This window comes from Hyla sarda, chromosome 6, assembly GCF_029499605.1.
Source record: "Hyla sarda isolate aHylSar1 chromosome 6, aHylSar1.hap1, whole genome shotgun sequence".
NCBI classification, from domain to species: Eukaryota; Metazoa; Chordata; class Amphibia; order Anura; family Hylidae; genus Hyla; species Hyla sarda.
Genome location: NC_079194.1, coordinates 33,130,669 through 33,158,246, shown reverse-complemented (window position 1 = coordinate 33,158,246; position 27,578 = coordinate 33,130,669). Strand labels below are relative to the sequence as shown.

The 27,578-nt window shown below is 41.5% G+C and overlaps 1 protein-coding gene across 3 annotated transcripts in view; it reads left to right on the top strand.

Moving 5' to 3' along the window:
- The window catches only part of DENND1B (DENN domain containing 1B), a 253,388-nt gene that overhangs the window by 428 nt on the left and 225,382 nt on the right, over positions 1-27,578 (top strand). The window lies entirely within an intron of this gene.

Sequence of the window (27,578 nt, the reverse complement as noted above, 5' to 3'; positions counted from 1 at the left end):
TAATGTGTATATATATATATATATATATATATATATATATATGTGTACTGTATATCTACACTGTGTATACTCTGTAATGTGTATATATATATATATATATGTGTACTGTATATCTACACTGTGTATACTCTGTAATGTATATATATGTGTGTGTGTACTGTATACTGTATATCTACACTGTGTATACTCTGTAATGTATATATGTGTGTACTGTATATCTACACTGTGTATACTCTGTAATGTGTATATATATATATATATATATATATATATATGTGTACTGTATATCTACACTGTGTATACTCTGTAATGTATATATATGTGTGTGTGTACTGTATACTGTATATCTACACTGTGTATACTCTGTAATGTATATATGTGTGTGTACTGTATATCTACACTGTGTATACTCTGTAATGTATATATATGTGTGTGTGTACTGTATATCTACACTGTGTATACTCTGTAATGTATATATGTGTGTGTACTGTATATCTACACTGTGTATACTCTGTAATGTATATATGTGTGTGTACTGTATATCTACACTGTGTATACTCTGTAATGTATATATGTGTGTGTTCTATATATCTACACTGTGTATATACTCTGTAATGTATATATGTGTACTGTATATCTACACTGTGTATACTCTGTAATGTGTATATATATATATATATATATATATATATATATATGTGTACTGTATATCTACACTGTGTATACTCTGTAATGTGTATATATATATATATATATATATGTGTACTGTATATCTACACTGTGTATACTCTGTAATGTATATATATGTGTGTGTGTACTGTATACTGTATATCTACACTGTGTATATACTTTGTAATGTATATATGTGTGTGTGTGTGTGTATATATATGTGTGTGTGTACTGTATACTGTATATCTACACTGTGTATATACTTTGTAATGTATATATGTGTGTGTACTGTATATCTACACTGTGTATATACTCTGTAATGTATATATGTGTGTGTACTGTATATCTACACTGTGTATACTCTGTAATGTATATATGTGTGTGTACTGTATATCTACACTGTGTATACTCTGTAATGTATATATGTGTGTGTATATATATATATATATATATATATATATATATGTGTGTGTGTGTACTGTATACTGTATATCTACACTGTGTATATACTTTGTAATGTACATGTGTGTGTGTATATATATATATATATGTGTGTACTGTATACTGTATATCTATACTGTATACTTTGTAATGTGTGTGTGTGTATCTACACTGTGTATATACTTTCTAATGTATATATGTGTGTACTGTACATATATCTACACTGTGTATACTCTGTAATGTATATATGTGTGTGTACTGTATATTTACACTGTGTATATACTTTGTAATGTGTGTGTGTGTATGTGTATATATATATATATATATATATATTATATTACAATGTGTGTGCTGTATATCTACACTGTGTATACTTTGTAATAAATAAATTATATATATATATTACAATGTGTGTACTGTATATCTACACTGCATAATTTGTTATATATAATATATATACACACACATATATATATGTGTGTGTATATATATATAACAAAGTATACAGTGTAGATATCCGCACGCACATTGTAAAATGTATATATATAACAATGTGTGTGTACTGTATATCTACACTGTGTATACTTTGTATACTATATGATCTATATACTGTGTACACTGTATGATCTATACACTATGCCAGTGTTTTCCAACCTGTGTGCCTCCATCTGTTGCAAAACTACAACTCCCAGCATGCCCGGACAGGCTGGGCATGCTGGGAGTTGTAGTGTTGCAACAGCTGGAGGCACACCGGTTGGGAAACCCTGCACTATGCATACTATGTATATTGTATTTTAAATAGTCACAATATCTATCATCACTTTGTACTATTCCCGCTATCAAATCTTTGGTGTGTTTGTTTTCATCCATAGGTCCCATAGACCAGTGACCCCCCCCCCCCCCCCCATGGCTCTCCAACTGTTGTAACAACTACAACTCCCATCATGCCTGTATTGCCAAAGTTGTCTCCATGGACCCAGCGCAGTGATTCCTCTGTATTCTCTGATTACCCCTATTAACCCCTGGCACAATACCTCTGTGACACTTTGGGTAATAGAATGAAGCGGCACTAAAGTGTTTCCCAACCAGGGAGCCTCCAGGTGTTGCAAAACTACAACTCCCAGAATGCCTGGACAGCCAAAGGCTGTCCAGGCATGCTGGGAGTTGTAGTTTTGCAATATCTGGAGGCTCCCTGGTTGGGAAACACTGATCTAACCTGCAAAACTAGAAGTTGGCTGTTCTGGCATGATCGGAGTAGTTGTAGTCTGACAATAGGTGGAGGTCCGCGGGTTGGGGCACTCCTCTGTATACATCACTATTCTGGGAATTGGACAGAACTGAAGTTTTCAAATAGTTACACTCTCTTACAATCTCGCATCACTGTCATTGATATAAACTTTTAACTTGTTGCCCAGACATGTAAAAAGTTTAGATTTTACCAGGTCTCAATCCTGAGACCCAGTGCAATCACAAGTTATAGCCAGGTGAAGTGCGCAGCAGCGTGCGCCTCACTCCCCAGCTGTCACTCAAACCCGAATCCTTCACCGTAGACTCTGACGACACCTACTGCATTCTAAACTTTGGTCATGTCTGGACAACCTGTCAAAACTTTATTTAAATGACAGTGATTCTAGTAGTGGCTATATACATTATAGAGCGGACCTCAGTTTGGTTCCATCATGTTAGATCGAAGCGCACAAAATGTCTTTTTAATAGAATAGTGTCCACGTCCCTCACCCACCCACCCAACCTTTGGCTCTCCAGCTTCGTGCAAAACTACAACTCCCAGCATGGCAGCTTAAAGGAGTATTCCAGGAAAAAACTTTTTTTTAATATATATCAACTGGCTCCAGAAAGTTAAACAGATTTGTAAATTCCTTCTATTAAAAAATCTTAATCCTTTCAGTACTTTTGAGCTTCTGAAGTTAAGGTTGTTCTTTTCTGTCTAAGTGCTCTCTGATGACACGCGTCTCGGGAAACGCCCAGTTTAGAAGAGGTTTGCTATGGGGATTTGCTTCTAAACTGGGTGGTTCCCGAGACAGGTGTCATCAGAGAGCACTTAGACAGAAAAGAACAACCTTAACTTCAGAAACTCATAAGTACTGAAAGGATTAAGATTTTTTTTAATAAAAGTAATATACAAATCTGTTTAACTTTCTGTTTAACCTCTATGTATACCCCTGGAATACCCCTTTAAGCCTTCCGCATGCACAGCCGGTAGGGTCTTTCCTTCTTGTTGATGTGTCACAGAGACATTAAAGTGTACCTGTCGTCAACACACACTTTTTATATAATGTTGATAATACAATTATGTGTATATTTCTAATGTACATTGGTTAAAAATTGTGTATATTTATGGGAGAAAAAATGTTGTCCCTGCAGCTATTGTCTTTGTGTCTCTATGAGGAGACCAAATACAGGAAGTGAGGGTAGTGCACAGAGTCCTGCTTGTCCACCCTCACTTCCTGTACTCCTCACAGAGACACAAAGGCAATAGCTATTGGGACAAAAATATACATTTTTTTTTTTAACCAATGTATATTACAAATACATATAATGGTATTATCTACACTATATAAAATGTTTTTGTTGATGACAGGTAGACTTTAAAAGTTTTTGATTGGTCCAATGACTGACCTTCTCCTGTGGAATGTCCCATAGACTTATAGGTCGAGATTTGTCAATGTCGGTGAGAGGTAGAAATTAGGGATCGACCGATATTGATTTTTTTAGGGCCGGTACCGATAATCTGTGACCTTTCAGGCCGATAGCCGATAACTTATACTGATATTCCAGTATAAGTTATCGGCTATTCCCCCCACCCACCGCACCCGGTCACCTGGTCAATGATTTTAAGCGGACGTTTTAAATCAATGAACTGCAGCGGCTTTTGCGAGGCCAGAGACCGCTGCCGACCACCCGCTTCTCTACCCCTGCCTGTCCTGGGGTCCTCCCTAGTCCAACCACCACCGCCGCCCCATTGCCTCCCCCATCCCCGGTTTTATAATTACCTGTTCCCGGGGTCCGCGCTACTTCTGGCTCCGGCGGCATCCTGAGCTGTGCGCACTGTTGGTGACGTCGCATTGAGGACGTCACTCGTCATTGCGCTGCACAGCAACAGGGCAGGATGCCGCAGGAGCCAGAAGTAGCGCGGACCCCGGAGCCAGAAGTAGCGCGGACCCCGGTCCCCGGGAACAGGTATAAAACCGGGGATGGGGGAGGCAATGGGGCGGTGGCGGGGGGGTTGGTACATTATCGGCATATCGGCAAGGTAATTGCCGATATGCCGATAAAGTCCAAAATCGTGAATATCGGCCGATAATATCCGCCAAACCGATAATCGGTCGATCCCTAGATGAAATTATTTGAACCCTGTCAGTGCTTTCTATGTTTTGCATTTCTGTGCAAAATTTATCAACCCTGCGCAAGCTTGTTGACAAACTTTGCTCAAACATAGACATTCCTTCACGTTTCTACCGTCTGACACATAGGTACGTTCACTCCTCGGTGTTCTATATTTACGTAAAGTCTGTTGCCTTTGCGCAAAGTTTTAATATCTAAACATAAAATGCGCAATAGTAAATTAGTGTGTAAAGCCTTTTTCTTTCTACGGTACACGAGCACATAGAGAACATCGGAAAATCAAAAAAGATGCAAAAAAAGGATTTAATGAAAGTCACTGCGCAAATTATTGCACAAAAAAATACACAAGAAAAAGGGGTAAACTTAATGATAAATGTCCCCCATAATGTGGTTGCAGTATGGAGATAGATGCGAGCCGGGAGTGAAGCTTCTCCTCACTCTTCTCCTCACTCTTCTCCTCACTCTTCTCCTCACTCTTCTCCTCACTCTTCTCCTCACTCTTCTCCTCACTCTTCTCCTCACTCTTCTCCTCACTCTTCTCCTCACTCTTCTCCTGGTTGGTGGTCAAAACTTTTGACGGGTTTCTGTGACGTGTCAAAAGTTGTTTTATTTATGGCAGATACACTTTAAAGGGATAATATACTATTGAAGAGAAGGTCATTGTGTTCCCACAATTTATTGTCATTCCTGGGTGATGCGTCTACACTCACAAACTCCCTTATACTATTTAAAAGCATTGTACCCATCTTTTGCAAACCACAGATGCCACGCTTCACTTCGGCACACTTTTTTTTTGCTGTTTTTGGGTAGGGGAGAATCGGGTCACATGATCAGACCTTACTTCCTGGCACTTTTCCAGCTTCTGTGCACATGCTCAGTTTGTCAAACTGATATAAACTGAAGGACATAGGGGGTGAAGTTATCATGCATTTTGCACGTCTTTTGGTGTGTATGTGTGTGTGTGTGTATTTAAATTGAAAAAAAAAAGGCACAAATTTATTGCATCGATAGTTTGGCAAGTTTATTTGCCCTTTTGTGATTTTTATCATGTATGACTTTTCTCGCAAACCAATTCTTTTTACTTTAAAAAACAAAACAAAAACCTTCTCACAAAAACTTCACAGACACAAAAATCCCACCCGTGGGCACGTGCGCCAGACTTATCACATCGTGTGCGATTTTTGATAAACTAGGCGCAGGTATACATAATTTGAGCATGGTAAGGCTGCGCTCACATGGCCATCTAGACCCGTCTCGTTTTCCTCCCGTCAAAAATAAAAACGGACTTTAAAAATAAAAAAAAACGGAAATGACTGAAGATGGGAGCAAACGGATGTTAACGGATTGTAAAAAAAATCCCATTGACATGAATGGGATTTTTTTTTAAAACCGTTTTTAATCTGTTTACAGCCCGCAAGAACGGAACCGAAACGGGATAAAAAAATGGGGACAGACGGCCGTGTTAGCTTTAAAAATGTGAGCACCTAAACACACAATGATAAAGCTCACCCATAGACTTTCAATGTTAAAGGGCTACTCCAGTGGAAAACTTTTTTTTTTTTATCAACTGGTGCCAGAAAGTTAAACAGATTTTGTAAATTACTTCTATTAAAAAATCTTAATCCTTAATTTTAAGTACTTTATTATCTGCTGAATACTACAGAGGAAATACTTTTCTTTTTGGAACACAGAGCTCTCTGCTGACATCACGAGCACAGTGCTCTCTGCTGACATCATGACCACAGTGTTCTCTGCTGACACCTCTGTCCATTTTAGGAACTGTCCAGAGCAGCATATGTTTTCTATGGGAATTTTCTCCTACTCTAAACAGTTCTTTAAATGGACAGAGGTGTCAGCAGAGAGCACGGTGGTCATGATGTCAGCAGAGAGCTCTGTGTTCCAAAAAGAAAATAATTTCCTCTGTAGTATTCAGCAGCTAATAAGTACTGGAAGGATTAAGATTTTTTAATAGAAGTAATTTACAAATCTGTTTTAACTTTTCTGGCACCAGTTGATTAAAAAAAAAAAAAAAGTTTTCCACCGGAGTACCCCTTTAATGTTTCAGTTTTGTTTGTTGCCCGTTACTTTGGACAGAAAAAAAATAGTGCATGTAGTGCAGTTGTCTTAAGCTGTGGCCCACCAGATGTTGCAAAACTTCAACTCCCAGCATGCCCGGACAGCCAACGGCTGTCCGGGCATGCTGGGAGTTGAAGTTTTGCAACATCTGAAAGGGCCACACTTTGAAAGCACTGATGTTGTGTTTTTTGTTCAGGCAAAATAACTGATGCAAACTGAGATAAACTGATGGTAATGAAATCAAATGAATAGGAACAGTTCATTTCAGTTTTTCTGACTCTTGAACGGCGCACATGAACAGAACACAGAAACAGTGATGTGAAAGTGTCCTTATACAGGGAAAGACTGGGAAGAGACCCCCAGCACTGAATCCACATAGTTGCCCCTTTATCTTTCATGATTGACGACCATCCCAGGGACCAGACCCTCCATCAATCATAAGGGTTTTTTACCCTGCGGATCCGCCGGCGATGGACCCTACAGTGTGCCTCCAGCTGTGCTTGCTCATAGGTAATCCGCTGCTACGAGCAGACGCGCTGCAATGTGCAAGTCTCCGTGCGCATGGGCAGTGTACCCTCACACATCGAGGCCGATCCCTCTCCTCCCTGAGCTAGGCCTAGAGCAGCCGCGTGTGTACTGCGCATGGGCGAAACGAATCGCACATCGCAGCGTGTCTGCTCGTAGCAGCGGATTACCTATGAGCAGGCACAGCTGGAGGCACACTGTAGGGTTCATCGCCAGGGGATCCACAGCATAAAATACGCTATGAATCCGTGTGTGTGACTCTACCCTAACACTTACAGCTATGGCAAGGTTCGCACTACAATGTGCAAAAAAAAAAGTACCTGTCACCAAACTAAACTTTTAATATATTGTTCCTTATGTAATTATAAGACAATTTGCTATTTACTTGCTGTTAAAATTCTCAACCTTTTATATGTTTTTAATGTCATTGAAAAAAAACCGCCACTAGGTGGCTCTGTTCTGTTTGGTCTCCACCCGGACTTGCAGAAGTCCAAACTCAGAAAGTGCGTGCGGGGCACAGTTCTCGCAGGCTTCAGGGATGTCGTACCTGCTGGGGAACGCCCACTTTGTCCTGCTGGGAGCTCACACAATGTGAGCAAGGGGAAAGGTATGATACACAGCTTTTTAAAGCTTGAAAACATTTTTAGGGGCAAGGAGGGGGTGCTAGGAGTAGTTAGGGAATATAATCTGAGTTAGTTTAGAAAATATGGTTTGATAACAGGTTCTCTTTAAGGGTCAGTAAGGCTTTTTTTTTTTTTTTTTGGCGCTTGGATCGTGGTCAGAGTCCATCGGTTGACCGTTATTTTGGAGGAGGTAGCGGAAGAAAAATACTCTCTCTCTCTAAACCCAGTCATTTTACAATGGAACTACTGCTAACGGTGCGTTAGTGTGTAAGAGCCCTCTCACTGTTGGTAGTTTAGAAAGTTTCATTTTAGTGTCATTTTACACTTCTTCCCCCAAGGAAATTTATAAGAAGTCTGAACTGTTCTCTGCATCTTGTTTCTACTTTCATAATGAGAAAGTGGATACTTTTTTTCATACTTCCCAAAATTTGGTAAGCTGTGGGTGGAGTGGGGTACAGGTAATGTCTGATGGTTTACGCTCCCATTCACGCATGCTTAGTTTCTTCCAAACATCTGGATGTATGTTCTTTATTACAGTCAGCTGTGAGATTTGACGTTTCTCCTGTTTCAAAGTAGCAGAGGTCGAGCATCCAGTCTGCTGCACCATTATTTGGGACTTACGAAGATAGACAAGTGCTGTATTTATCTATCCCCTAGTGGTTATGCTCAGCAAATGCTCTATTTAAAGTCTATCTGTTGTTAACAAAATCTATTTATATAATGTAGATAATAGTATTATATGTATTTTTGTAATATTCATTGGTTAAAAAATGTGTATATTTTTGTGCCTGCAGCTATTGTCTGTGAGGAGTCCAAATACAGGAAGTGAGGGCAGGACAAGCAGGTGTCTGTACACTGAGGACAAGCAGGGTTCTGTACACTGAGGACAAGCAGGGTTCTGTACACTGAGGACAAGCAGGGCTCTGTACACTGAGGACAAGCAGGTGTCTGTACACTGAGGACAAGCAGGGTTCTGTACACTGAGGACAAGCAGGGCTCTGTACACTGAGGACAAGCAGGGCTCTGTACAGTGAGGACAAGCAGTGCTCTGTACACTGAGGACAAGCAGGGCTCTGTACACTGAGGACAAGCGGGGCTCTGTACACTGAGGACAAGCGGGGCTCTGTACACTGAGGACAAGCGGGGCTCTGTACACTGAGGACAAGCGGGGCTCTGTACAGTGAGGACAAGCGGGGCTCTGTACAGTGAGGACAAGCGGGGCTCTGTACAGTGAGGACAAGCGGGGCTCTGTACAGTGAGGACAAGCGGGGCTCTGTACAGTGAGGACAAGCGGGGCTCTGTACAGTGAGGACAAGCGGGGCTCTGTACAGTGAGGACAAGCGGGGCTCTGTACAGTGAGGACAAGCGGGGCTCTGTACAGTGAGGACAAGCGGGGCTCTGTACAGTGAGGACAAGCGGGGCTCTGTACAGTGAGGACAAGCGGGGCTCTGTACAGTGAGGACAAGCGGGGCTCTGTACAGTGAGGACAAGCGGGGCTCTGTACAGTGAGGACAAGCGGGGCTCTGTACAGTGAGGACAAGCGGGGCTCTGTACAGTGAGGACAAGCGGGGCTCTGTACAGTGAGGAGAAGCGGGGCTCTGTACACTGAGGAGAAGCGGGGCTCTGTACACTGAGGAGAAGCGGGGCTCTGTACACTGAGGAGAAGCGGGGCTCTGTACACTGAGGAGAAGCGGGGCTCTGTACACTGAGGACAAGCGGGGCTCTGTACACTGAGGACAAGCGGGGCTCTGTACACTGAGGACAAGCGGGGCTCTGTACACTGAGGACAAGCGGGGCTCTGTACACTGAGGACAAGCGGGGCTCTGTACACTGAGGACAAGCGGGGCTCTGTACACTGAGGACAAGCGGGGCTCTGTACACTGAGGACAAGCGGGGCTCTGTACACTGAGGACAAGCGGGGCTCTGTACACTGAGGACAAGCGGGGCTCTGTACACTGTGGACAAGCGGGGCTCTGTACACTGTGGACAAGCGGGGCTCTGTACACTGAGGACAAGCGGGGCTCTGTACACTGAGGACAAGTAGGGCTCTGTATACTGAGGCTCTATAACATGCCCTTTGCTCACACAGCAGGATGATTGACAAGCCAGGAGTCTGCACAGAGCCCCGCTTGTCCTGCCCTCACTTCCTGCATTTGGTCTCCTCACAGAGAGACACAGGTAATAGCTGCAGGGACAGCATTATTTCATCCAAAATATACACATTTTTTAACTAATGTATGTTACAAATAAACCTATAATGGTATTTTCTACATTATATAATACGTTTTTGTTAACGACAGGTACACTTTAAGAGAGGAACATGGGACCCCTAGTGATCAGACACTTATCTCTCCTGTGTCATACATCCTCCATGTAAAATCTGTACAAAGCAGCGCCGTAGTACAGACATGTATATGAGGCCTACACAGCTCTAAATTGCTGATGCTCTCTGTGTAAAAGCATTTCAGGGACTGTGCATGCAGTGGTGTTGGCAGAGTCCACTTCAGTCATCTAGATCAGATGTTCTCTGTGAGTAAGTAGATAGTTCTAAGATCTTTTTATATACTTGGATCCCTGGAGACATTCATTCCCTAACCTTCCTTGCTCCAGATCAACACGCAACAGGTTTTGCAAAAGTAGCAGGGCTTAGGCTGGGTTCACACCACGTTTTTCAAATACGGTTACCGTATATGGTTTTCCGATAAAAAACGTATGGCAAAACCGTATGCAACCTTATACAACCGTATGACTCCAAATTAAAACGTATACGTTTTTTCCCCGTACGGTTCAATCCGTTTGCATCAGTTTTTGCCAACGGTTTTGCTATTTTGTTGGAATTAGTTTTCCAGCAATTTTATAAAGTTATTATTGTTCTATTCAAATTCCAATCTGCGCATGTGTCAACTCCAAAAACGGATTAGAAAAACCGCGTGCAAACGTATTCTGAAATTCTGTGTACGGTTCTCATAGACAACAATGTTAAAAGAACCGCATATGGTTCGCATACGGTTTTCCAACCAGAGGCAAAAACGTGGTCGACAGCGTTTTTTGCCTACGGTTGAAAAATCGGCAAAACCGTATCCGAGGCAAAACAGATGCAACCGTACAAAACATTTGGAATACGGTTTCCAATGCATTCTCTATGCATACGGTTTCGGATATGGTCGTATACGTTTTTTTTGCGGAAAACCGTATATAGTTACTGTATTTGATAAACTTGGTGTGAACCCAGCCTTAGGCTCCTTTCACACTATAAGTTGCTCCGTTTTAAAGACCCGTTATATTGTCTCGTTAAGAAAACCCTTAAAAATGGCCATTAGAAAATCCCATTTAAGGCTATGGGATTTTTTGATTATCCCTTATCACCCGTCATAACCCGTTATGAATAACGGACATTATTTGTGACAGGAGAAAAATTCGTGCATGTAACGTTTTTTTTTTTCTCCCGTCACAAATAACGTCCTTTATTCATAACGGGTTATAACTAATAATCAAAAAATCCCATTGACTTGAATGGGATTTTGTAACATCTGTTTTTAAGGGTTTTCTTAATGGGACATTCTAATGGGTCTTTAAAACGGAGCAACTTATAGAGTGAAAGGAGCCTTAGGCTGGGATGTAGCTTGTTGCGAAAGAAGCATTTTACCAGAGTTTTCTGTTCAATTAAGGGAAGTTAAAGGGGTATTCAGGGCAAAAATATTTTATCCCCTATACAAAGGATAGGGGATAAGGTGTCTGATCGCAGGGGACCCGCTGCTGCGACCCCCCCCCCCCCCCCGTGATTTCCCTGCAGCACCCATATTCTATGCGGGAGTTGAATCTCCAGTCTTGGAAACCTCCAGGTTTCCGGGACTGGGGACGTGACGTGACACCACGCCCCCTCCATTCATGTCTTTGGGAGGGGGCGTGACGGACGTCACGTCCCCTCCCATAGACATGAATGGAGGGGGCATGGCGTCACGTCATGTCCCCAGTCCCGGAAACCTGGAGGTTTCCAAAACTGGAGATTCAGCACCCGTATTCTATGCGGGTGCTTCAGAGAGATCGCGGGGGGTGTCAGCAGCGGGCCCCCCCGCGATCAGACACCTTATCCCCTATCCTTTGTATAGGGGATAAAATATTTTTGCCTAGAATACCCCTTTAAAGTGCAGCTGTCATTTAAAATTAAACTTTTTGTAACCTTTGGATGTGTCACAGATACATGTCAAAAGTTTTCATTGGCTGAGGTTGAGGTGCTGAGAACCTTCCTCCAGGGAAGCTGGACGTAGATTACTGTGAGCTGGGGAGTGAAGTGCTTCTCCACGCTTGTGTTCCAAATCGGGGTGGATCTCGGCACTGAGGACACCGACCAATCAAAACTTTTCACATATCACAGAGACATGTCAAAAGTTTTAAATGACAGATACACTTTCAAAGTTCTGGCATATCATTGGGATATACCATCACTTTATCACTTTATGATAGACAAGGGTCTGAGCTCTGGGACCCTCACCAATCCTGAGAGAGAAGGTGCTGAACCGGCACTGCAGCCCCTTCAATGTTTTTCCCGTCACAGCGGAGCGCTCGGCCATCTTACTTTAGAAGATATTGTACCCCCCATATTCATTTGTATGGACCTGTACTTCAGTTCTTGGGTGGCTGATTGTTGCTGGTAAGAGACCATAGCACCGAATCAGTGTATTGGCCCCTTATTTTTCAGGATTGGTGAGCATCCCAGAGGCCATACCTACCATCCATCATAGCACTTACAGTTGTTGGTATTATGCAGTTTAATTTTAGTGTCATTTTACAGTACTTCCCCCACGCACACTAAGGCTGGGTTCACCCTGTAGAATCTCTGGGCAGAATTTCTGCCAGAGATCAAGCCGGCGGCACTAGGACTGCGCGGACTGCATTGCTGTCCCCATAGATGTCAATGCATTTCTGAGCAGATCTCCCAAAAGATCCACCCAGAAATGCATTGCCATCTATGGGGACGGCAATGCAGTCGGCGCGGTCCTAGTGCCGCCGGCTCGATCTCTGGCAGAAATTCTGCCCAGAAATTCCACAGTTTGAACCCAGCCTAAGGGTCTATTCACACGGCAGAATTTCCGCTTGTGGAATTCCGCCTCTAATCAAAGCCCATGGACTTCTATTGGATTCCACACTTTCATTCACACTTCAGAATTTCCGCTTGTGGAATTCCGCAAGCGGAAATTCAGAAGTGTGAATGGGAGTGCGTAATCCCATAGAAGTCTATGAGCTTTAATTTGAGTTGGAAATTCTGCCTGCGGAATTTCCACACTAATTCAGCACCAATTCCCCACAAAATCAGCACAAGCCAGAAACCACCCAGGGAAGCGGAAGCAGAATTGGTGCGGAAATTCCGCCTGTGTGAATAGACCCTTACCAGAATTCAGACCTTTTCTCTGCATCTTCTTCCTACTTTCATGATGAGAAAGTGGATTTTTTTTTTTTAAATACTGTACTTCCCAAAATGTTGTGATCTGTGTGGGGGGCAGGTAATGTCTGATGGTTTACGCTCCCTTAGTTCCTTCAAAGCATCTGGATACATATTCTTCATTACAGTCATCTGTAAGGCCATGTTCACTCAACAAGTTTCCGAGTGGAATCTGGTGGAAAAAGTTCCGCAGATGATGTTTTGTGAGCGAGTATTTCAATTCCGGTCTTTGCCGAAAGAATGAACAAATCTGTTTTTTCGTCAGAATCTGCTCAGAAAAGCCTTGCCATCTATGGAGTCGGCCCATTTCCGAGCAATCCAAGTGCTAACAGAACATACTATTAGGGGAATGACCACCCATACTTTCTGGTCGGACATTCGGAAAAATATCCGCTGTGTAAACATAGCCTAAGGTTAACATTAAAAATATTGTCACGTTGTGGTTACCATCTTAGGGTCTATTCACACGGCAGAATCTCCACTTGCAGAATTCCACCTCAAATTAAAGCCCATAGACTTCTATAGGATTCCGCACTCCCACTGACCCTTATGAATTTCCGTTTTTTGTTTGGAAAATACGTGCCGACAATGGATCGCTCGGAAATGCGCCGTTCTCAATAGCAGTGCAGTCCTGGGCGGAATCCGCAGAAACAATGAACCTGTACATCGTTTCTGCAGACACCAAAATCAGGATTTCCGCTGCAGACGTTTCTGCCGTGATAATTCCGCCAATGTGCACAGTGCAGAAATTAGCAGAAAAAAAAACCTTTATACGGACGCTGTTGTTGGTTCCAGAAATTTTAAAGGGGTGCTCCGGTGGAAAACTTTATTTTATTTTTTTAAATCAACTGGTGCCAGAAAGTTACACAGATTTGTAAATTACTTCTATTAAAAAAATCTTAATCCTTCCAGTATTTATTAGCTGCTGAATACTACAGAGGAAATTCTTTTCTTTTTAGAACACAGAGCTCTCTGCTGACATCAGTGCTCTCTGCTGACATCTCTGTCCATTTTAGGAGCTGTCCAGAGTAGGAGAAAATCCCCATAGAAAACATATGCTGCTCTGGACAGTTCCTAAAATAGGTAAAGATGTCAGCAGAGAACACTGTGCTCATGATGTCAGCAGAGAGCACTGTGTTCCAAAAAGAAAATAATTTCCTCTGTAGTATTCAGCAGCTAATAAGTACTGGAAGGATTAAGATTTTTATTTTTTAATAGAAGTAATTTACAAATCTGTTTAACTTTCTGGCACAATTGCTGTGTAGCACTATGTTTATAAATAAATAAAAATCAATGACGCGTTTCGGAGGTATAGTCCTCCTTCCTCAGATTGCCAACTATCCTTCAGCATCTGGCTTGACATTTCTGGAACCAAGAACAGCGCCTGTATAAAGGTTTTTGTTTTTTTCCTTCTAATTTCTTCATGTTTCACATGGGAGTTCCTTCCTTCTTTCCCATTCCACCTTTGGGCCCAGCATTTCGCTTCCACAAGACTACTGGTGATAAGGATGACCATTATGATTTTGGTTACTTATATATATATATATATATATATATATATATATATATATGCTAATATGCTGCAGAAAAACATTATTTTCCTTATGAGACATATCAGGCCAAAAGACGCAAGGTAAAGAAGAAGTTGGGAGTTAGAGACAAAACATCTGAAGAAATATAGACTGTGCAGAAGGACAGATACATCCGGAATTTTCTGGTAGAATAGGGAGATGGCAACATAAGGGACCTATGGCTAAGAAATGAATGCTTAATATGCTAATATATACAGACGCAATACTCAAATAACCAATCAAAATATAACATGATAATTTTGACATGATAACTAACCTCCCCTTTTTGTCAACTGTAAAAAAACGATGTACTTCCGTATAATAAACAGAACTCCTTGGGACAGCTCCTTAGCCAGTATGCTGAGAAGGAGATATATACCAACATTTTGTTTGGTGTTTATCTCTTGTGCCGACACTCAGCAGTATACAGCGGCAGTCACTCACATTTTAAGGCCTAAACAGCAGCTAACCATAACGCTGGTACCCCAGTGGGGGTGATATGCACATTACTTCTGTGACCAGGTGAGCGGCCATCTTGAGGAGCCGACCTTTCCCTGTCCTTGTTTGGACACTGGTGCCTTAGGTATTACACGAGGCGCTGTCCTCCTCTTTTTTTAAACTTTTTTCCTACTAGGATGTGCACAATGTGGCAGAATCCCATGGAAATCAATTCTTTGTTCTGGGAGCCTGCTAAGCATTTTTTCGTTTCTGTGTTCAGTGAGTGGCATCGAGAACATCTGAGGGTAGAGACGGGTCATTGCTGTCCTGAACCTCGGCGCTGATGGGTCAGGCATGTCTCGGAGGGCGCAGCCAGCACGCCTGCTTACTCCTTCTCAGGACTCTCTCATTCTCCCCACCTGTCACTGACATGACTGATTCACTCTCGCTGCAGCCTGTTTACCCACTACACATGCACCTGTCAAAAGTTAATATAGTGTGACAGATTTTGGTTTCCAGTCAGACGTGAGCGCATCGATAATGTAGATGAGGGATATTAGAGATCAAGTCGTAAAATAGTGTTTTAGCTCGATCTAATAATAACCACGGCAGGAGGGGGCGGACAGGAATAGACGCCTGAGTCAGCAGGACCGCTCGCTACTCAGAATATATACCGCATAGAACAGTGTTTCCCAACCAGGGTACCTCCAGCTGTTGCAAAACTACAACTCCCAGCATGCCCGGACAGCCAACGGCTGTCCGGGCATGCTGGGAGTTGTAGTTTTGCAACAGCTGGAGGCACCCTGGTTGGGAAACACTGGCATAGAAGCTATTCTCTGACGTTTACTATGTAATTCTCCCGGCAAAGTATTTTAAAGGGGTATTCCAGGAAAAAAAATATTTTTTTATTTTTTATTTTAACTGGCTCCAGAAAGTTAAAGTGTACCAGTCAAATCCAATAAATTATAATAAATATAAATTTTAATATTATTACAAATGTATTACTATAAATTATAATAAATATAATTTTTTTTTTTTAAATATATCACTCAGTACCTAATCCTGACCATGTACATCTAATTTTTATGTGTGTAGCACCGTTATTTATTTATTTTTATTACACTTTTAATTAGGGATCGACCGATTATCGGTATGGCCGATATTATCGGCCGATAATCACGATTTTGGGCATTATCGGTATCGGCAATTACCTTGCCGATAATGCCCCGCCCCAGCACCGCCCCCACCGCACCCGCGCCCCCCCCGACCCGGCGCACCCCCGACCCACCGCGTCGCACCCCCCACCGTCATGCTGGGCGGTATACCGGTATGGATTTTTGCCCATACCGCTATACCGGTCGGGCCCCTCCCCCACCCTCCGAGTCAATAAAAAAATTAAACTTACCCGTAATGGGGGTGGTCCGGGCCATCCATCCATCGTTCCTGTAGTGTCCGGGGGCGTTCCGGGTGAAGAGTGAACCGGTCCGGGCTGTCCTTCTTCTCCACTCCGGGCAGGCTCCGGCCTAGTACAATGCCAGTTTAAAGGGGTACTTTAAAAAAAAAAATGAACTGATGCCAGAAAGTTAAACAGATTTGTAAATGACTTCTATTAAAAATCTTAATCCTTTCCGTACTTTTTAGCAGCTGTAGGCTACAGAGGAAAGTCTTTTCTTTTTGAATTTCTTTTTTGTCTTGTCCACAGTGCTCTCTGCTGACACCTCTGTCCGTGTAAGGAACTGTCCAGAGCAGCATAGGTTTGCTATGGGGATTTTCTCCTGCTCTGGACAGTTCCTGATACGGGCATCAGGTGTCAGCAGAGAGCACTGTGGACAAGACAAAAAAGAAATTCAAAAAGAAAAGAATTTCCTTTGTAGCATACAGCTGCTAACAGGTACTGGAAGGGTAAAAAATTTCTAATATAAGTAATTTACAAATCTGTTTAACTTTCTGGAACCAGTTGATATAAAAAAAATAAATAAATAAAAAAAAGTTTTCCACCGGAGTACCCCTTTTAACCCTTTAACGACGCAGGACGTATATTTACGTCCTGCGCCGGCTCCCGCATTACATCACGTCGATCCCGGCGCTCATCAACAGCCGGGACCCGCGGCTAATACCACACATCGCCGATCGCGGCGATGTGCGGTATTAACCCTTTGGAAGCGGCGGTCAAAGCTGACCGCCGCTTCTAAAGTGAAAGTATCCCGGCTAGTCAGTCGGGCTGTTCAGGACCGCTACGGTGAAATCGCGGCATCCCGAACAGCTTGCAGGACACCGGGAGGGCCCTTACCTGCCTCCTCTGTGTCCGATTGACGAATGACTGCTCCGTGCCTGAGATCCAGGCAGGAGCAGTCAAGCGCCGATAACATTGATCACAGGCGTGTTAATACAGGCCAGTGATCAGCATAGGAGATCAGTGTGTGCAGTGTTATAGGTCCCTATGGGACCTATAACACTGCAAAAAAATTTTTTTTTTAAAAAAGTGTTAATAAAGGTCATTTAACCCCTTCCCTAATAAAAGTTTGAATCACCCCCCTTTTCCCATAAAAAAATCAGTGTAAATAAAAATAAACATATGTGGTATCGCCGCGTGCGTAAATTTCCGAACTATAAAAATATATCATTAATTAAACCGCACAGTCAATGGCGTACGCGCCAAAAAATTCCAAAGTCCAAAAAAGCGTATTTTGGTCACTTTTTATACCATTAAAAAATGAATAAAAAGTGACCAAAAAGTCTGATCAAAACAAAAATTGTACCAATCGTACTTCAGATCACGGCGCAAAAATACCGCCCTGTACGTGGAAAAATAAAAAAGTTATAGGGATCAGAAGAGGACATTTTTAAACGTATAAATTTCCTGTATGTAGTTATGATTTTTTCCAGAAGTCCGACAAAATCAAACCTATATAAGTAGGGATCATTTTAACCGTATGGACCTGCAGAATAATGTTAAGGTGTAATTTTTACCGAAATATGCACTGCGCAGAAACGGAAGCCCCCAAAATTTACAAAATGGCGTTTTTTCTTCGATTTTGTCGCACAATTATTATTTTTTTCGTTTCGTCGTGAATTTTTGGGTAAAATGACTGATGTCATTACAAAGTAGAATTGGTGACGCAAAAAATAAGCCCTCATATGGATTTTTAGGTGGAAAATTGAAAGGGTTATGATTTTTAAAAGGTAAGGAGGAAAAAACGAAAGTGCAAAAACGGAAAAACCCTGAGTCCTTAAGGGGTTAAGGTATAATGACCTAAACTAAAAGCATGATGGGTCCCAATGACAATCTGGTCCTTAGATCCATGGTTGAGGGCAGTGCATTTTTTCTCCTCATTTCCTTTTTTTTTCATACAAAATGTTTGCGTAGCATGTGAGCAGTTTTGCAGACATGCTATTTACTGCGTCATGTCATTTCGATGCAGACATTCTTAATAAATCCAGCTCTTGTAAGGCCTAAAGCAGTGTTTACCAAACAGTTTGACTCCAGCTATTGCAAAACTACAACTCCCAGCATGCCATGCCTGGACAGCTGTTGATTGTCCGGGCATGCTGGGAGTTGTAGTTTTGCAGCAGCTGAAGACACTGACCTAAGGGCTCTCTCACCTGGCCCAACTAAAGCTCTGTATAGTATGGAACTTCAATGGTATCACCTTACAGGTTACAACCTATGCTGCTTCCAACTTTATGCAGAGGTGTAAGAATGTTACAGTATTACTCTTGGATTACGTACAAATTCTACAGAAAACCTATTTTGGCATCAAAATTGCCACAAGAGGACATAGTTTTATATTAGAGGGGAAAGGTTTCTGCAGTAATATCAGGAAGTGTTACTTTACTGAGAGAGTAGTGGATGCATGGAATAGCCTTCCTGTAGAAGTGGTCGCTGCAAATACAGTGAAGGAGTTTAAGCATGCATGGGAAAAGCATAAGGCTATCCTTCATATAAGATAGGGATAAGCATAAGGCTATCCTTCATATAAGATAGGGATAGGTATAAGGTTATCCTTCATAGAAGATAGGGATAGGTATAAGGCTATCCTTCATATAAGATAGGGATAGGCATAAGGCTATCCTTCATATAAGATAGGGATAGGTATAAGGTTATCCTTCATAGAAGATAGGGATAGGTATAAGGCTATCCTTCATATAAGATAGGGATAAACATAAGGCTATCCTTCATATAAGATAGGGATAGGCATAAGGCTATCCTTCATATAAGATAGAGATAGGTATAAGGTTATCCTTCATAGAAGATAGGGATAGGTATAAGGCTATCCTTCATATAAGATAGGGATATACATAAGGCTATCCTTCATATAAGATAGAAATATACATAAGGCTATCCTTCATATAAGGTAGGGATAGGCATAAGGCTATAATTCATATAAGATAGAGATAGGTATAAGGCTATCCTTCATATAAGATAGGGACAGGCATAAGGCTTTCCTTCATATAAGATAGAGATAGGTATAAGGCTATCCTTCATATAAGATAGGGACAGGCATAAGGCTTTCCTTCATATAAGATAGGGATAGGTATAAGACTATCCTTCATATAAGATGGGGATAGACATAAGGCTATAATTCATATAAGATAGGGATAGACATAAGGCTATCCTTCATATAAGATAGCGATAGACATAAGGCTATCCTTTATATAAGATAGAGATGGGCATAAGGTTATCCTTCATATAAGATAGGGATAGGTATAAGGCTATCCTTCATATAAGATAGAGATAGATATAAGGCTATCCTTTATATAAGATAGGGATAGGTATAAGGCTATCCTTCATATAAGATAGGGATAGGTATAAGGCTATCCTTCATATAAGATAGGGATAGGTATAAGGCTATTCCTTATATAAGATAGAGATAGATATAAGGCTATCCTTCATATAAAATGGGCATAAGGATATCCTTCATATAAGACAGGGCCAGGGACTATTTATAGTATTCAGATTATTGGGCAGACTAGATGGGCCAAATGGTTCTTATCTGCCGACATATTCTATGTTTAACCATATACCTTGATGTAGTATTGGGTCATGGCTGTATACATATATTCACTCTACAGCCATATAGATAGCTCCCCTAATATATAAATCCGCAAGACGCGCTCAAAAACATTAAGTGCACTTAAAGGGGGAGATTTAAGATAGGAACAGGGAGTATTGATAGTATTTAGAATATTAGTCAGACTAGATGGGCTGAATGGTTCTTATCTGCCGACTCACTCTATGTTTCTATGCTTCTGTACACAGTATGATGGGGCTTGTACGGCTCCATAGGAAGGATTTGTTACAGATCTTTACCTCTGGATTTTCTCAGGTAAATTCCTCGGGATTACAGGTACTAGGCACGCAGATGGGATTTTACACGTTCTGCTGAACTTTTTAAGCATGAAGATTGATCTACAGTTCAGATTGTAAAACCTTTAGTAGATCAATCTCTGTTGCGAATGTTCACTGCGTATTTTGCCCCTTTCATAGTCGGAGGAATGAATATAGTGGTGACATATATATATGTAATACTCGCCAACCCTACTATCGATTCCCAGTGGAAGTATCAGCCGCACATGGACTTGCTGTACGGAGTCGTACAGTCTCTATGCGCACACCTTACAGACAACGTATTGAAAGGAGCCGTAGACTACACTTCAATAGAACTGTATACCAAAGAAAAACAACGCCACATGCTAAATTCTTCTTTTATTCTCTAGTTCTTTTAGGGCTCGATATAGTTAGGCGAATGCATACATCTGGGTAGGACTGCAGCGGAACATTTTCGTAATCGCTTAGTTGAACGATTATCTTTAAGAATAATCAGATAAATAAAAAAGCGAATAAACTGCAGAATAAAAAAACTCAAATTATACGTTCACAATATTGCACAACTCAACTGTACAACTGTTACATTACACAACTCAACTGTTATCTATCAGGCCGGTGTGATTGCCATAATACCCTATTTGTGTTTGTTATGTTTTACAACATTTAGGCTGCATTCACACGGCCGTCTAGACCCGTCCCGATCTTCTCCTGACAAAAAATAAATAAATGGACTTAAGAAAAAAAAAACAGACAATAACGGATGTTATCCGTTTGTATCCATTATTGTTTAGTTAATAAACCCCCCCCCCCCAAAAAAAAATTTTTTTGGGGTTCTGAGCATGCTCAGAAGTAAAAACTGATTGAAAAAAACGGATGCAAACGGATGACATTAAAGGCTCAACCATTTTCCATAGACTTCAATGTTAAATTGACTGTATCCATTTTTCTTCCGTGTTCTTTGACGGAAGAAAAAATACTGCATGTGCCGCTTTTTCTGCCATCAAAAAAACGGAAATGAGCACAGGCTGGTGCAAGCGGATGTAAACAGATTGTAAAAAAATCCCATTGACATGAATGGGATTTTTTTTTTTAAACTGTTTTTAATCCACTTACAGCCTGCAAGAACGGAACTGAAATGGGGATAAAAAAACGGGGACAGACGGCCGTGTGAACGCATCCTTAAATATTGACAAAAAAATTATAATGACATCACAATGTTCTTCTATGAAGCTGTGTTAGGGCATTTGTAGTTTTTATCTGTACTATTTCGGAGAAGATTTGGTTTTTTGATCACTTTATATTTTAATAGTTCATACAATTCCACACACATTAGTAAATATTTTTTTTTTCTTTTTTGTTTACTTTTTTAATGGAATATGGGCATTTGAATTCTTATTTTTGCAAGGGTTTATTTATATTTTTAATTTTTTTATTTATTTATTTCCTTGTCTTTAAACTTTTAGTCCCCCCCATCCCCCCCCAGGGCAGTATTTCCCAACCAGGGTGCCTCCAGGTGTTGCAAAACTACAACACCCAGTATGCCTGGGCAGACATGCTGGGAGCTGTAGTTTTGCAACATCTGGAGGCACCCTGGTTGGGAAACACTGCCCTAGGGGACTTGTAGGAGCAATCATTCAATGAGAACTTGGACCAAGCCTAGAAAATTTCCACAGAACCAGATCACAAACAGTCATCCGATGTTTACGATGAGTTTCTTGATTAGGGACTCCGGCGTCTTGTGGTAAAATGTTATCAACATGCAAAATGTTTCGGCCCTAGAAACCTGATGGTACAGAGCCGAAACGCGTTACATATTAATACAATTTGACTACATAAGACTCTGGAGTCTCTGTATTGTTTGCGCTCCGGTTCTGTAGAAATCTTTTCGGCATCGTCCAAACTTTCTCTTGGCTCCTTCTTTTGATCCGGGTTGGATCCGTGGCTGAATCCACATGGCATTGATCATCCCATGATTTACGCATACTAGAGTTGTGCCTATTTTTGCACAACTATAAAAGGTGAGAGCATTTCCTGGTGGAACATCTGTGATGCTTTGGGAGTCTCATCTTTTGTGCTCGTTGAAAATACAGAAGCAAACACCCGCTCTTTCTCCTCTTGTTTTTCATTGAGCAATCTTTCGATACGTATGTTTTGCATTGATCCATTAGATCAGCGCTCCGTTGGTAGGGCCTTCCATTGGCAGACTGTATCAATAATAGAGTACCAACAGTCAAGGAGGCCTAACAAAGGCCTCTGACTGCTATAACAGTGGATCTGCAGCAGATCCAAACCAACAATGTGGCATAGACCGGCCATTTAAATGCCGATGTCATTTTTGACAGCTGCATCCAAATGGTTTATAGGCAGCGGAGATCGTTCCATGCCGGCTATTAGCAGTGGTCATAATACAATGCATGCGGACAGACTGACTAATCGACTGACCAGTTAATCGATAATAAAAATCGTTGACCTTCATTATTATCGACTTTGCCACTTACTTGTTCAGAATACTGTTTTGAATGGGACTCTAGAACAGTGTTTCCCAACCAGGGTGCCTCCAGTCGTTGCAAAACTACAACTCCCAGCATGCCAGGACAGCCTTTGGCTGTCCTGGCATGCTGGGAGTTGTAGTTTTGCTACAGCTGGAGTCACCCTGGTTGGGAAACACTGATCTAGAATCTTAGAGAAACTAATCTCATAGTGCTGCATTACTGCCTGACTCTTGCCTAATCTATGAGATCAGCGCTCGTTTACTATGCCTTTTACTTGGCTTATTATCATGGAGGCAGGGCTACACTGGAGGCCAATAAGACTAATGTAAGGCTAGGTTTACATCACATTTGGTGCCTCCAGGCACAGATACTTCGAGAACATGACATGGCGACGTATCCCTGCTCAGACAGATACAGGTCCCTATTCGTTTTAATGGCCCAAACGTACTCATGTAGTGACTATGCTCGGGTCATTTCATTTGATTCTGTCTTGAGAAACGTGGCTTACAGTGTTTTTCAGTCTAAAACAAAACTTGGATATGTTGGGAAAATGACCAGAACGCAGTCACTACCTGACAACTCTTGGGCCATTGAAATGAATAGGGCCAGGGCCTGTATGACCACAGAGACGTCAATAGGTCATTTTGTATGGAGAAAGCTTGCTTCAAAAACTAGATGGATCAACACGGACACTATCAGGCCTGATGAAGCAGCCAGCTGTTCTGCGAAACGCGTTGCATTCTGGGTAAATAATATTTTCCAACAACCTACCTCCTGATAGTGTCCAGCACTGTGTTGATCCATCAGGAGGTAGGTTGTTGGAAAACTTTATTTACCCAGAATGCTATGCGTTTCGCAGCACAGCTGGCTGCTTCATCAGGCCTGATCGTGTCCAGCACTGTGTTGATCCATCTCGTTTTTGAAGCAAGCTTTCTCCATACATCGTTGGTTACTCAGGTGGAAAGGCTGCAGGACACCTATTTATTTAAGCTCTGTCCATGGTTGTGTATGGGGTACACAACCTTGAGGGGTAAGCGCATTTGTTGTTGTTTGCCTCCCCGCTAATTATCATCTTGCATTTACTACACTATGGAGCACCCTGTTTTTATGTGTTAGGTCATTTTGAAATTTTTCCCATGTATCCGTGCCTCAGAGGCACCAAACGTGATGTGAACGAGGCCTTAGAGTGTTACGTACTGTATGTACAGGGGCTTTATTTGGTTATTGTAGTGTAAGAAGAAAACACTCTGGTCGCCACAATGGTGTGCAGCTCTACCACTGTCCTGTGACGGCCAGGCCTGGGGAGCCGCACGTGCTCGATGCTTGCCTAGATTTTTTGTTAGTAAATCTGCAGATGTCCCCATTAAAAAATGACGATACATTTGTTTTAAGGAGCTTCCATATGTGAACTACAGGCATAAGGAAGCATACATAATACGTGGGGGAAAAGACAAACCACCCTAGATTGTATGGACCAGTGTTTTGGCTGTCTGGACATGCTGGGAGTTGTAGTTTTGCATGGTATGGAGGGTGCTGTGCAAAGTAATCCAACAATAAGAGGGTGCACAGATCCCAGGAATCATGTTAATCATTAATGTATGTGTGTGTGTGTGTGTGTAAATATATATATATATATATATATATGTATAATTATTATTTTTTTATTTTTACTGTAACGTTTCATCTCAATCATGGAGCAGTTTTCGCCACTCAGTGCCTCATATCACATAATATTTTTGTAGTGAGTAATAAAAAGTTTAGGCGCAGCCCTAGCCTAAAGGAACATGAACCTGGAGAAGCTGCTGAGTAATAAGTCTGAACTAGAAATATAGTAGAAATAAAGCTAATGCTATGAATAGACACAGCTTTAGGGGTTTTTTCTTTTCTTTGTGGCCTGGAAGAAACGCCTCTTCATTTTTCTAATCTAAGATGCAGTTTTTGTGCCTTTTTTTTTTTTTCATAGTGTACGGTATGTTTGCAAAGGTGTTTTTTTATTTGGCATTTTTATTCCCTGTGTTTTTCTCATTACCAGTCATCTTTGTGAGTCAAGGATTTCCATTTAGGAGTTGGGGGGAGGGGAAATACCATAAAAAAAAAAAAAAAGCAACTTACGTTTTTGCAATACAGTTCCCGTATCAGGTTTTTGATGAAAAACGAATTCCTTAAAACCTGGACTAAACTGTATCAAAACGTGTGTATAAATTTCAACCAGTATACGGTTAAAAACCGTATATGGTTTGAAAAATGATGTCCGGTTGCATCCATCTTTTAGGACTAAAGTTTCACTTGTTTGATTGAAATTCCAGAAAAAAAAGAACCTCTGCAAAGTCAAAAACCGTATGGTGCAAACCGGATGGAACCGTACGCACATACGGTTCTGTACGGTTCCCATTGACTCCCACGTTAAAAAAAAACGTATACGGGTTTTCACCCGGACCAAAAACCGTGGTAGGCTACGGTTTTGGGAACGAGTAAAAAATCGGACAAAACCATATAAGACTCAAAACGGAATAATTCTGATGATGCGCTTGACATATGGCTTACATATAAGCTGCAGCGCTTTTGGCCCAAAAAAAAAGTCTTCATGGAGAATATGGCATTTTTTGGGCACTTTTATTTCCATTGTTCTGCTTCAGTGACTGAGAAAAATAACAGTAATAATGGGAAATTTTGTTATCGACAGGGGGTGAGATAGTGACAGGAATGGGGATCAGGGGTCGCTTTATTTCCTCTATGTACCTGTCTCATGTGGACACAATGTTCCAAAAAGTAGATATCTCATTCAGAATAAGCTGCTGGGTGAGTTATGGAGAATCTAGGAATTATTTAAATCCATTGCAAGATTTAAAGGGGTTATCCACTATAACATGATTTTAGTACATACCTGCCAGGCTAACTTTTTGTGCACTGGGTATTTCCTGTTGGAGTTCGGTCTCTTAAACTACACATCCCATAGTTCCATGCTTGCAAGTGTGAAGGTACATTCCTCCATTCCACACATTAGCCACCCCACCCATTATTGCAGCATAAAAAAGCTGCATCCATTCAAAAGATCAGTGTTTTCTAATCAGGGTGCTTACAGCTGTTGCAAAATGATCTCTCTCTCTCGGGCATGTTGGGAGTTGTAGTTTTGCAACAGCTGGAGGCTCTCTGCTTGTAAAGCACTGTCTCCAGGGTGCATGCACACCACGTTTTTGCAATACAGTTCCAGTATCAGGTTTTTGATGAAAAATAGATTCTGGACTAAACTGTATAAAACCGTGTGTATAAATTTCAACCCGTATATGGTTAAAAAACGTATATGGTTTGAAAAATTATGTCCGGTTGCATCCGTTTTTTAGAAAAAAAAAAACTATATGTTTTACATTTTCACTCCATTTTGAATAAAGTTTCACTTGTTTGATTGAAATTCCAAGAAAAGACTGCAAACCGGATGGAACTGTATGCATGCGGTTCTATATGGTTCCCATTGACTCCCATGTAAAAAAAAAAAAAAAAAATATGATTTTTCAACCGGACCAAAACACGTGGTAGGCAACGGTTTTGGGTACGAGTAAAAAAAAACGGACAAAACCGCATAGGACTCAAAACGGACTAAACCGAATGATGTGTTTGACATGTGGCTCACAATGTTAAGTCAATGCATACGGTTTTCTATACAGTTCCGTACGGTTTTTAACTTGAAACCGTATACGGGAACTGTAGAGCAAAAACATGGTGTGCGTGCACCCTCGTACCGTTTGCCTCTGTTTGCTCAGCTCTATGTGACCTCTGTCTGTCCATGTCCTCCATCACACGGTGCCACTGCCCTTGTTACATACGATCCCTGGACTAGTGCCCGTTGCAGAGTTGGCACAAGCTTCTTTCTGCGCTGTGTAAAATTCCCGGCGTTCTCACTGGTCGCAGTTTTTTTTTTTTTTTTTCCTGAGCCAGTTTCTAAATTGGGAACTTGGTGGAAAAAAATAAAATAAATTCCCAGACCCTAGTAAAATGCAGCCCGAGAAGCCCTAACATCTTTTCTCTTTGTGGCCGCTCGTATTCCCAGCAGCTATATCGGTATGGATAAAATGTCAGAACACGACAGAGCGGAGATCAATATTTGTCAGGTCATTTTGCATGAGACCTGCATAATAATAGCAGAATATCACTCATGCACTATAATGAGAGGGCGCCATACGACGAAATAGGAAAAGTTTCAAAGGAAAAGTTGCCCATAGCAACCAATCAGATCGCTTCTTTCATTTTGCCGAGGCCTTGTTAAAAATGAAAGAAGCGATCTGATTGGTTGCTATGGGCAACTGGGCAACTTTTCCTCTGGACAGGTTTTGATAAACCTCCCCCATAGTGCAGCGTATACCAGATCAGTGACCACTGACCCCAAGTGTGAACACGGTGGCCCTGATTTTGCCCTTAGTGACCAATCACAGATCAGCGTTCCTATTTTAACGAGCTTCTGGTAAAGTGAAAGCTGAGCTGTGATTGGTTGCTATGGGCAAAAATTCCTGCAGTTTATTTTTCTTTTTTTTCACCCATTTTGATAAATCAGGGCCATTATGTATTCTTCCTATTTTTGGACATTTTGGGTCTGTTCACACATAGCACGTCCAAAGC